Raw genomic sequence first — 12,317 nt, 5'->3', positions numbered from 1 at the left:
CCAGAGCAATAAGGCTGAGGGGAGACCTAATAGAAATTAGTAAGATTATGAACGGCATAGAGTGGACATCGGGAAGCTACCTCCTCTAGGGTGAAATTGTTTAAAGCCAGATAACACACATTTTAAGGTGAGAGGGATAAGTTTGCAAGAGATGTGTGGGCAAGTTTCCTAGATGTAGAATAGTGGGTGCCAAAGATGCACTGCCAGGGATGGTGGTGGAGGCAGATACAAAGGAGACGGTTAAGAAAACGCTTTGATATGCTCATCAATGTGCAGAGAATGGAAGGGCATGGACATTGTTTAGAAAGGATTAATGTAGTTAGGGGTTTAGTTTCCAGAGTTTAATTAGTTTGGTTCAACATTGTGGGCTGAAGGGCCTGTTCCTGTTCGATGTACCCCAAAGAGACACTGGGATTGAATTATCCAAAGATTCAACACACCCTGAGGCAGGAAGTTCTGCCCCACCCTTCTACTGGCTGGAGTCAGTAACTCAGTAAAACCAGCCTGATTTACTGCACTATTGCCTGCTTCTGCATTTAGATATTCTCCCAATGTTTTCTTTAATTTTCCCTTTTCAGACTTGAGATCACATCAGCTCTCTGACTAACGCCAAGCCTATATGCTTCTGAGAACACTGTGCATGTTTCCTGTCTCCATATTCTGGGGTCAGAACACACAAGGAGCACAGTTTTGGTCAGTGTAATGATTCAGCAACTTTGTGATCTCTTCCCACAATGCTGCTGGACATCAGATTGTCCATCTGCTCGAGTCATTTCATGGTGCTAGAAATCACCCATGTTCCGCCTACCAACATGGAAAATGGAAGCCTATGCACATGCCCATGGAGTATCAGTTACAGTTACTGAGGGTTGGGCAGTGGGATTGTCGACTGTGGGTTAACTCAAGAAAGGACTGGATCAGATTAACACCAGGAGTATATGCACAGGTGCACCTTTGTATCCTTTGGCCACACAACAATGGGTGTGCCATGCATGGTTCCTGCCTCCATATACCAAGCTCAGACCCACCATGGAAGCACGATGCATGTTTCCCAACTCTGTATCCTTGGATCAGAACTGCACTGGGAGCACTGTGCAAAGCTCCTTCTTTCAATGCCTTGGGCCAAAATCACACTGGAAACACCAATCATATGTGGGAATTCTGTAATAATTTCTTTTTGTTTGATCATTCTGACCTTTCTCCCCCTCCCTTCCAAAATATGGCTTGCCCTTCTCCGTGATATCTGGGTCCTCAAGAGGGTCTCTGGCGTGGAATCATTCTCCAACTCTGCTGGCTGCTCCCTTTAGGCTGTTGTTGGGTGGCTATTTTGTCAGAGAATGCATACAGGTCCTGGTTTTAGATAGGATTGTAGTGCGGCTGGGGTGCCATGTCCTGGTGGTGAGAAGAATAATGGTTCTCATTGTATCCCAAGTATTGGTGGTGAGGATGGTATTGGTGAAGGAGCAGTCCCAACCTCCGTACTCTGTCACTTGCATCCTGACCCTCACCAGCTTCCCCTACAACTGCACCCCACCCCCACCCTACAGGAGGTTCAGGATCCTGGGTGATCCACATTTATATTTCTGGTCTTGCCAGTTCTAGATCAGACCAACAACCATTTCCATGGCAACTGGTCACAAGAGAGGTCTATCCCTGCTCTCCTGGGCCCAGGACAGCACTCACCAACAGTGGCTACCTGTCAGTACTTCCAGATGAACTTTGTCTTTTTGTGTGTTTTCCCCCTAGCCGTCGTCAGTCTGTGGTTTTGTATTGCCATGTGCTCTTGTTTGTTTTCATGCCCCACGTGCTCCTGTCCCCACTCCTGCTCTACTCTGGCCCCTGTATTACTGAGTACTCCACCTCTCACCTGTTTCTCATTACCTGTATTGCTGCTATTTGTTTTATTGTGCTCCACTTATCATCTGCCTCTCTCTTTATTGCTCAGTGTATTTCAGTCCTATGGTTTCAGTTGTTTGTTGCCAGATTGTGTTGGTGAATTTTCCTGAGCCTTTCCAGCATTCATATCTGTACTCTGTCTGTCTGAATATCAACTCTGCCTGTTTCCCGATTCTGCTTTTTGGATTTATCTGGATGTTTTGATCTCTGCCTGAACTTTGACACTGACTTTGTTTGCACCTCAGGATTTGTTACTCAATTAATATCACTGTGTGCACAGTACTGGGTCTGCGATTGGATCCCTGCTCCAACGTCCTGACACTACCCTCTGATGGGAGAGGTCCCACCATGTGTGAGGGGAGGGCTATGAGGGGGCTGTTCCATAGAAGGAAGAAGGGCAGAGGACTGGTGTGGGGTGGGGGAGCATAGTGTTAGGCCACGAGTGAGAATAGAGCCAGCTGAATCCATGTGCACAAACTAGAACAATGCTCCTCCAATGTCTCTTTCCATTCTTAGTGACACTGTGGGTTTTTAGGAGGTGGAAGTGGGTATGGAGTGGAGAGCAGGAGTGCTAGTGGTGATGGAGAGGGGAGAGAAAATGAAGAGTTGCTGGAAGGTGGTATGGAGAGGAGAGGGGGAGATCTTCTGTACTAAATCATAAAGTAGTTGGAACAAGCGGCCTTGCCTTGTATTTCAGGGTTGATGGGCTCTGACTCCTCCCACAGTGCCCCTCCCTCCAGCTGCACACCTACTTTCCTCTGTCATTCCTGTAGTACGCTCTCGCACTCTCTCTCTCTACACTGCCCCTTACATTTTGGCCACCATCCTCTGGGAGCAAGCTTTGTGTGACCCTTTGTTTCTCACCCTTGATGAGGGAGGGTTGAGGTGAGGGCAGGAGGTGGATAATCCTCCCCTCTCCTTTTGTTGCCCAAGGGAACTGGAAAGAAGGGCTGGTCTGCAATCAGTGGAGTGGGGATGGCCTAGATGAGCAGCATTGTGGAAAAGATACGTATACATTAAAAAGAAAAAAATATATATATATCCACAACAAGAATCTGGTCCTCATCTGGTGACATGAGGGAGAGATATCATGTTGTACAGAAATATCGGCACTGCAGGGTATTCCTGATGGATTGAAAAGGCTCCAGTGGGTGAAGACGAGAAGAACTGGGCCCCAACACAGGATATCCCCATTCCGTGGAGATGGAGAGTGGGATGGAGGGAACAAGAATTAAGGAAGGGAGGGAGAATGAGAGACCTGAACAGGAATACCTTAAATGTTGCATAAAGTCATTTTTACATTTCATGATTTTCTCTCATCTCCAAACCCTCCTCCTCCCATCCCCATTGTCAGCCACCTGGCCATCTTGATCAGAGCTCAATGTTATATTCAGATATCTGCTGAGTTCCTCCAGCATTTTGTGTGTTACTCGGATTTCCAGCACCCGCAGATTATCTCTTGTTTGTGATTTCCATCCTTCTGTTGCTACCTCATTGCTCCCATTTCTCTGTCTTTTATTTCCCATAAACCCTCTTCCCAACCAGCTATAGAGATTAATGTATTCTTCCTTCAAAACAATGTCAGAATATTGATAAGATGCCAGCTACCCACTTAAGCATGTAGGTAAGGAAATCACAATAACAATGTTTTAAAACCAAGAAGTTCCAATTTTACAATGCTTTTGGGTGATACCTAGCTTAGCATTAGGGTAAAACATGGGGATCCATTTGAAGAACCAAAACATAGAGAAAATGACTTCTTTGTGTATTAGCATTTGAAATAAACCCATTAATTAAATTGATCTGACTCAACAGTTAAACTGGTTTTGTTTTTTTTGCAAGAGTATCAGAATGACACCAGATGAATTAGTTTGGGCTGGGGAGTCTAGCAGAAGGACTGCTGTACAGCACTCAGAGTTAGAGAGATAAAAAATAAGGTTCAGAGTTTCAGATGATGAGAGTGTGGTTTTCATGGAAGGACAGGACAGACAGAGTTTTGGTGCTGCTAGGTGACTGAAAAATTTGCCAAGGCTTAGCATCCCACACCATGAAGAGGGATCTCAAAAATGTTCAGTTATATTGACATGGTAAATGTGTAAGGTAGGTGAACAGAAAGTGCAAACACAAACAATTTCAGTGAAAGTCTGTTCACACAGTCCAAGAGTGGTTATCCATTTTTATTTTCTTTTGTTAGCATTTGCTGTATGTGTGGAAATTAGGTATTACAAAGGGTCTGCTAACCCAGGTGAAATTTAGTGGTAGGTCTGGAATTCAATAGCTTTTACTGTAATTGGGAGTGAAGGAAGGACTTAGAACCTGCCTAATGTTTATGCTTATCATTTTTACTTTGGCTTGTATTGGAACAGTGACTCATCCCACTAGAATATGCTCAGTTATCCAGGAGATAATCTTGCAAAAATCAGATAATTTCATAGGTGACCACCTCACAAAATTTCAGAAAGTTTTGTTAATCAGGAATCTAAGGGTGCAAAGCAATTATCAACATCTTATCCATCACCAATTCAGAGTGAGATTTTGTACAGTCAAAGGGAATAGTTTTATTTAGATGAGACTTCCTTTTCATCAAAACATTTTGATACAAAATAATGTGATAATCTCTGTTCAGCCATATGATTAAACATAATTTAAAATATTATGAACAGCTGAAGTACCCAAAGGTCTTTGAATGCCTCAATGATTATCAGATTAGGTTCCTGAAAAAGCTTTAATTTTTGTCATTTACATCTTAGATGACCTTCACCATGTGTGAGCTATTGTCAGTCATTCTCATAGATCCACTTAGTGACATGTCTGAATGCACTAGAAAATATTTGTCACAATGGGGCATTGATGGTGGACACAAATGCAAGCCACAGACACTGAAGTACAAGGAACAGGACTTGACTAGAGTAAGGACATGACAGGATACAGACAAGGAGCAGGGACAAGAACACAGACTTGGGCATGGACCCCAAGCCAGAGACTGCACAAGGACCCAGAACCTGGGTCTTGCCTTGGACTCAGGCCCCAGAACCAGGCATGGACATGACATGACTGCAGGACAGGCTGAGGCTGGGGTCTAGAGGCTTGAGGCTTGGAGACAGGCTTGAGGTCTTGAGGCTTGGAATGTAGAGGCTGATAACTCAGAGGCTGGAGCTCAGAGACAGACTGGGAACATCAACATGGAGCCAGGACTTATCCTTCAAAAAGCCAGGACTCATCTTCAACACAACACCAACATGAGACTGGACAGTACATAGACATAGAGCCAGGACTTACTTAGACAAGCCAGGACTCAACTTCATCTCCACACCAAGGTGGGACAGGACCATCCATCAGGTAATGGCAGAACAGCCAGACTTACCCAACAGAGGGAAAGACAAGACAAGACAGATCCCCCACAGGGCAACAGCAGAACAGCATGACTTACCCCACAGAGGCAAGGACAAGAAGAGACAAGCACCAAAGAACAACAGACAGTTCCATCTCTGTATTGGCAATTGAACTCAACAGTGGTGCAGGCAAGGTATCCAGCAGAGAGTCAAGCAAGGGAGGGGAATAGGACAGTCCAGCAGGGAATGCCTCTTTTGCAGAGGTATTTATGTCTCAGCCACAAAACAAGAATCATGTGCCCAAAACAGAAACTGGGGAAAACCAGAAACCCCGGAACAAGGAAACATGGACCGGACCGTGAACCGGAACATGGACTTCACAGACTGGACCAAGACACTATTATTCCCTCCATGTCTTGCAGATGTATAGCAAAGCTAAACTAAAAAAACAAGCATTGGTTTATGGTGTGAAAGTGACCCAGTGTGCTTCACACTCAAAGATGCATGTGATGCCAAGTATGTCATTTGCAAAATAAATTACACCTTATTCTGCAGGACATAACCTTTCCTTTTATAGCTTAATAGATGTTAAATCTATCTGGATATAGAGCAGGGAATGGTAATGGGTAGTGCCTCCCAGTTTAAAAGAAAACATATATAATCATATATCAGGTGTAATTCTTTAACTAATCAACTGTGCTGCCAACCCAGATGGATTATACCTTGTAAGTTATTTTTTTCTGGTTCCTTATGAAGCATTTAGTTAATTGAATTTGCCTTTTTGTTAAGCACCTTGGTGGCAGGGCAACAGAGTTTGGAACGAGTGGATCGGAAAGTTTCTGAGCCTGGTTGCAATCTCCTGTACAGTAGCACTGTTACTGTCTTTGTATGTGTTTTCATTTTGGTTCGGCGTCAATGGCCACATTTATAAATTAGTCTGTGGCCCCAGTGGATCAGATTCTGCATTTGTCTGCTGAACATTTAAATAATTTCAACAAAGCTACAGAACACTTCTCTCTATACACTAGTACCATCTGATGTTCTTCATTTTGCAGCTTAAAATACACAACAAACCAACAGCAAACTTAAGGCATAAATTAAGATGTTCTGTATATTTATAATAATTGTTTATCTAGATATACAAATGAATAAACAGCTCTCTAAGCTCATCTAAATGTGCAATGTTGGCATTTATGCATAATGTCAAGATGATACGACTGACTCAGCGATTTAATACATATCCTTACCAAAACAGAAGACTAATTGAAAGGCCAAGAATCTGTAGACCCGAATAAGCTGACATTAGAAATTTTGACAGAATTTACTATTAAACATTACACCCAATCATTAATTCTGTCTCGTCATTTATCTGAGGCATCACTCTCAGTCAGTATTATCACCCTACGATAACTGATTAATACGAACTACCTGTTCAACAACTTGTGTAAATGTCAGCAGATACAACATTATTGCATGGATAATTGCTATTCCATTGTTCAGATCCACAGTGATTGTACAACAAGTATGACTTCCCCTTAGGCCAGGACTGAAAATGCAAGGATACATTTGTACAAATATTGTATTTATTAAATTCTTTAATTTGATAAGGATTACAGTACAAATATCATTATGTGATCGTCCAGCAAAACCAAATGAAAGTCGTTAGAAAATTAATGAACGAAAATGTATGTAATGAATCCTCCTGGGCTTTTTGCCTCCTGGAATCACCATCGTGATTCCATCAACTCTGTACTTGCCTTGTCAAGATCAACATCCAGCAAAGTGGTTTCAAAGTGGTTGATTTTCCTAAATATTAGATGCAAAATGCATATGAATGTATTGTCCATAGGCTGTATTCACCTTGTGCACATTTGATTCCATTTAGGTCAACAGAACCAAATGAGCAGAGCTGAGGGCAGCTGGTGGCAGATACCTGTATACATATAGTGGTATCGTAAACACAAAATAATCTGCAGATGCTGTGGTCAAAGCAGCACTCACAACACGCTGGAGGAACTCAGCAGGTCGGGCAGCATCCGTGGAAAAGATCAGTCTATGTTTCGGGCTGGAACCCTTCGTCAGGACTGTAGGGGGAAATGGCAGAGGCCCTATAAAGAAGGTGGGGGGAGGGTGGGAAGGAGAAGGCTGGTAGGTTCCAGGTGAAAAACCAGTAAGGGGAAAGATAAAGGGGAGGGGCAAGGGAAGCAGGGAGGTGAAAGGCAGGAAAGGTGAAGAAAGAATAGGGGAAAACACAATGGGTAGTAGAAGGAGGCAGAACCAAGAGAGAGGTGGTAGGCAGCTGGGGGAGGGGGCAGAGTGACATAGGGATAGGGGAAGGGAGGAGGAAGGAATTACCGGAAGTTGGAGAATTCTATGTTCATATCAAGGGGCTGGAGACTACCTAGACGGTATATGAGGTGTTGCTCCTCCAACCTGAGTTTAGCCTCATCATGGCAGTAGTGTACCTTCCTGCTTCCCTTCCTCCACCCCCTTATCTTTCCCCTTACTGGTTTTTCACCTGGAACCAACCAGCCTTCTCCTTCCCACCCTCCCCCCACCTTCTTTATAGGGCCTCTGCCCCTTCCCCCTACAATCCTGATGAAGGGTTCCGGCCCAAAACGTCGACTGATCATTTCCACGGTTGCTGCCTGACCTGCTGAGTTCCTCCAGTGTGTTGTGAGTGTTACATATAGTGGTAAAAACCAAAGATTGGTTTGTCCCAGCACATCACAAAGCAATAACAATTTCTGGTTAAGTTGAATATCTTTTTCTAAGGGTGATAAATACTAGACTGAAGGTGTTATATTTGAATGCACGTAGTATACTAGAATATGGTAGATGGTCTTGTAGCATTGTTAGAGATTGGTGGGTAATAAGTGGGAATCACTGAGATGTGGCTGAAAGAAGATCATAATGGGCAGACAACATTCAAGGTACACTTTGTATTGGAAGGACAGACAGGCATCTCTTTTGAGGCAAAAGGTATAGGGTGGCTCTGTTGGTAAATAATGCAATCAAATCATGAGATGGAGATGAAATGGGATCAGAAGATATAGAATTCTTGTGTATAACGTTAAGAAACTGCAAGAGTAAAAGCACCCTGAAAGGAGTAACATTCAAGCTTCCAAAGAGTAGCTAAGATGTGGGATATGAATTAAAATGGGAGATAGAAAAGACATGTAATAAGGACAATGTTATGATAGTCATGGGGGATTTCAATACGCAAGCAGATTGCAAAATCACATTGGTGGTGGATACCAAGAGTGGGAATTTATAGAATGCCTGGAAGATGGCTTTTTAGAGCAGTTTGTGGTTGCACCCATTAGGGGAAAGGTTATTCTGGATTAGGTGTAGTGTAATGAACCAGATTTGATTAGTGAGCTTAAGGTAAAGGAAACCTTAAGAGACAGTGATCAGAACATCATAGGTGATGAATCAGCATACATGAGGGAGATTGCAAATTTGGCTGAGTTGTTACATAACAATGACATCTCACTCAAAGTCAGAAGACCAAGGAACTGACTGTGGACTTCAGGAGAGGGAAACCGGAGGTCCATGAGCCAGACCTCATCGGAGGATCAGAGGTGGAGAGGGTTAGCAACTTTAAATTCATGGGTGTTACTGTTTCAGAGTATCTGTTCCTGGGCCCAGCACGAAAGTGCAATTATGAAGAATATACAACAGCGCTTTAACTTCTTTGAGAGTTTGTGGAGATTTGTCATGACATCTAAAACTTTGACAGCCTTGGAAAGTGTATTGACCAGCGGCATCACAGCCTGGTATGGAAACACCAATGTCTTTGAATGGAAAATCCTACAATAGGTAGTGGATTTGGCCCAGTACATCACGGGTAAAGCCTTCTCAACCATTGAACACATCTACATGAATCACTAATGTGGGAAAACAGCATCCATCAGCAGAGATTGCCACCACCCAGGCCATGCTCTTTTCTTGTCGCTGCCATCAGGCAGAACGTAGAAGAGCCTCAGGACTCACACCACCAGGTTCAAGAACAGTTACCAACCCTCTACCATCAGGCTCCTGAGCAAAAGGGCATAACTACACTCACTTACCCAGCCACTGAGATGATCTCACAATAATGATCTCACTTCAAAGACTTTTATCTCATTATCTTATGTTCCCTTATTAATTGCTATTTATTTATATTTGCATTTACACAGTTTGTTGGCTTCTGCACTTTGGTTGATCTTTCATGGATCCTATTATAGTTACTATTCAATAGATTTGCTGAGTATGCCCACAGGAAAATGAATATCAGTGTTGTATATGGTGGAATATACGTACTTAGATAATAAAATTGACTTTGACTTTGAATTCATCCTGCAGTTTGAAGGGGAGAAGATAAAGTAATAAGTATCATTATTACAGCAGAGTAAAGGGTATTACTGAGGCACAAGAGAGGAGCTGGCCAAAGCTGACTGGAAGGGGACATTATCTGCGATGACAGCAGAACAGCAATGGCTGTAGTCTCTGGGGGCAACTCAGAAGTTGAAGGACAGATATATCCAAAAGATGAAGAAGTATTCTAACGTGAGGATCAGGCAACTGAGGCTGATACGGGAAGTCAAAGACAGCATAATAAAAAACAATAAGGACAACATACAATGTAGTAAAAATTAGTGGAAGTTAGAAGATTGGAAAGCATTTGAAAACAAACAGGAGTCAACAAAAAAAATCATTAGGAGAGTAAAGATGAAATATGAAGGTAAGCTAGCCAATAGTATGAAAGAGAATAGCAAAGGTCTTTTTCCAGATACATAACAGTAAAAGAGAGGTGAAAGTGGATATTTGACCACTGGAATATTGAAGCTGGAGAGATGGGAATGGGAGACAAAGAAAGAGTGAATGAACTTAATAAATATTTTGTGTCAATCTTCACAATAGAAGACGGTAGCAGTATGCCAGAAATTTGAGAGTGTCAGGGGATAGAAGTCAATGCAGTTGGCTATTACTAAGGAGAAAGTTCAATAGTTCAATAGTTCCATTTAATATGAGAGAGTGTATACAATACACCACCTACTCTCTGCAGACATCCTCGAAACAGAAGAAAACCCCCAAAGAATGAATAAAAGAAAAAATATAAGAACCCCCAATCCCCCTGCCCCCTCCCACACACAAGCTGCAGCAAGCAGCATCAGCCTTCCTCCTCTGCCTCCCCCTCCCCACTGATTCTAACAAAGCATCAGCGTTCCCACCACCCACTATGCAAACAACAGCAAAGCCCCAAGGAGAGACCATAGACTACATTAAAAACTAACAGTTTGCTTCAACAATTCGACATCCCACAGGCTCTTACTCTCACTAACAAGGGAGAGACTGATATCACTTCATCCACATCAAGAGTGGAGATAAAGAGTTGTGAATTCAAAGTTACAGTCAGTCTGATGTGTTGCTTTTTTTTATTTTGAGTTCCACAACTCGAGAATCAGCAGCAAACTCTCCCCCACCATCAGGTGAGAGAGTGAGAGAGTGAGAGAAAGAGAGAGAGAGAGAGAGAGAGAGAGAGAGAGAGAGTGAGAGAGCGCTAGCTGTTGATCTCGAGTACAGAGCCCTCCGACAGCCATTCTCACTGTCTTCAATGTTCTGGTTTCAGCCGTGTTTCAGTTTGTGATACCAGCGAGAATTCATGACCACAGAGCTGTGTAAGGCCCCATTGTTGCCCTACTTCAGGCCACACTTAGACAAACTGAAAAAATGGCTGATCAGCGAGCTCCAAGAATGAGAACAGGCTGTTATGCAGAACTGCTGCTCTGAGTGCCACTGCAGATCAAGATCTCGATAGGACCCCACCCACCCTGAATAAGAAAATAGATGCATTGGATTAGGAAAAATGTTACTTTTGCACTGATAAGCTGGGAGAAGTCATCCTCTAGCACCAATTTTAGCTCCGTCCACACTTCTCAAGTGCTTGGGAAGCTGGAAGTTCTGATGATAGATAAGTCACCTAGGCCAGAGGGACAACACTCTAGTGTTCTGAAACAGGTAGCTGAAGAGACTGTGGAAGCATTAGTAATGACCTTTCAAGAATCACTATATTCTGAAGTAGTTATGGAGGACTGGAAAAATGCAAATATCAATTCAGTCTTTTAGAAGAGAGGGAGGCAGAATAAAGGAAATTATAAGGCAGTTAGTCTGATTTCAGTGATTGGTAAGATACTGGAACCCATTATTAAGGGTGAGGTTTTATGGTACTTGTAGGTGCATGATAAAGTAGGCCAAAGCCAGCATGGTTTTCTAAGGCAGGGATTTCCAACCTTTTTTTATGCTGTGGACCCATACCATTAAGCAAGAGGTCTGTGGACCACTGGTTGGGAACCACTTCCTTAAGGGGAAATCTTGCTTGACAAATCCGTTGGAATTCTTTGGGAAATAGCAGGCAGGATAGTCAAAGGAGAGTCACTGGATATTGTTGACTTGAATTTTCAAATGTCTTTGACAAGGTGTCACACATGAAGCCGCTTTACAAGATAAGAGCCCATGGTATTACTGGAAAGATACTAGCATGGATAGAAGATTGGCTGACTGACAGGAGTCGATGAGTGGGAATGAAGGAGAGCCTATTCAGGTTGGCAGCCTCTAACATTTTTTAACAGCTGTGCAGAGCAACTATTGCTCTAAGCAGGAAATTTTTACATGAAAACAGCGCGACACTTCAATAAAATATATAAAAGAAAATGCCAGCTGTACGGCAACAAAGACTATGTGCATGGGAACGTGTCAGTTACTGTTTGGCCACTTACCACACTTAGAGGGAACAGTGGCTGCCAGTAACTAGTGGTGTTCTGCAGTGTTCAGCAGTGGGAACGCTTCTTTTCATTTATATGTCGGTGATTTGGATGACAGAATTGATGGCTTTATGACCACGTTTGGAGATGATATAAAGACAGGTGGAGGGAAGGGTAATATTGAGTAAGCAGGGAGTGTGCAGAATTGACTTAGACAAATTGGGAGAATCGGCAAAGAAGTGGCAGATGAGGGCCGGCTGGTGGCACAACGACATCGGCGCCAGCCCCGGGAGCAGAGGTTCCCAGGTTCGAAACTAGTCGGGTCTGCTCCTGAGTATGCTTT

This window comes from Mobula hypostoma, chromosome 11, assembly GCF_963921235.1.
Source record: "Mobula hypostoma chromosome 11, sMobHyp1.1, whole genome shotgun sequence".
Classification (NCBI taxonomy): domain Eukaryota; kingdom Metazoa; phylum Chordata; class Chondrichthyes; order Myliobatiformes; family Myliobatidae; genus Mobula; species Mobula hypostoma.
Note: the sequence above shows the minus strand (reverse complement) of the source record.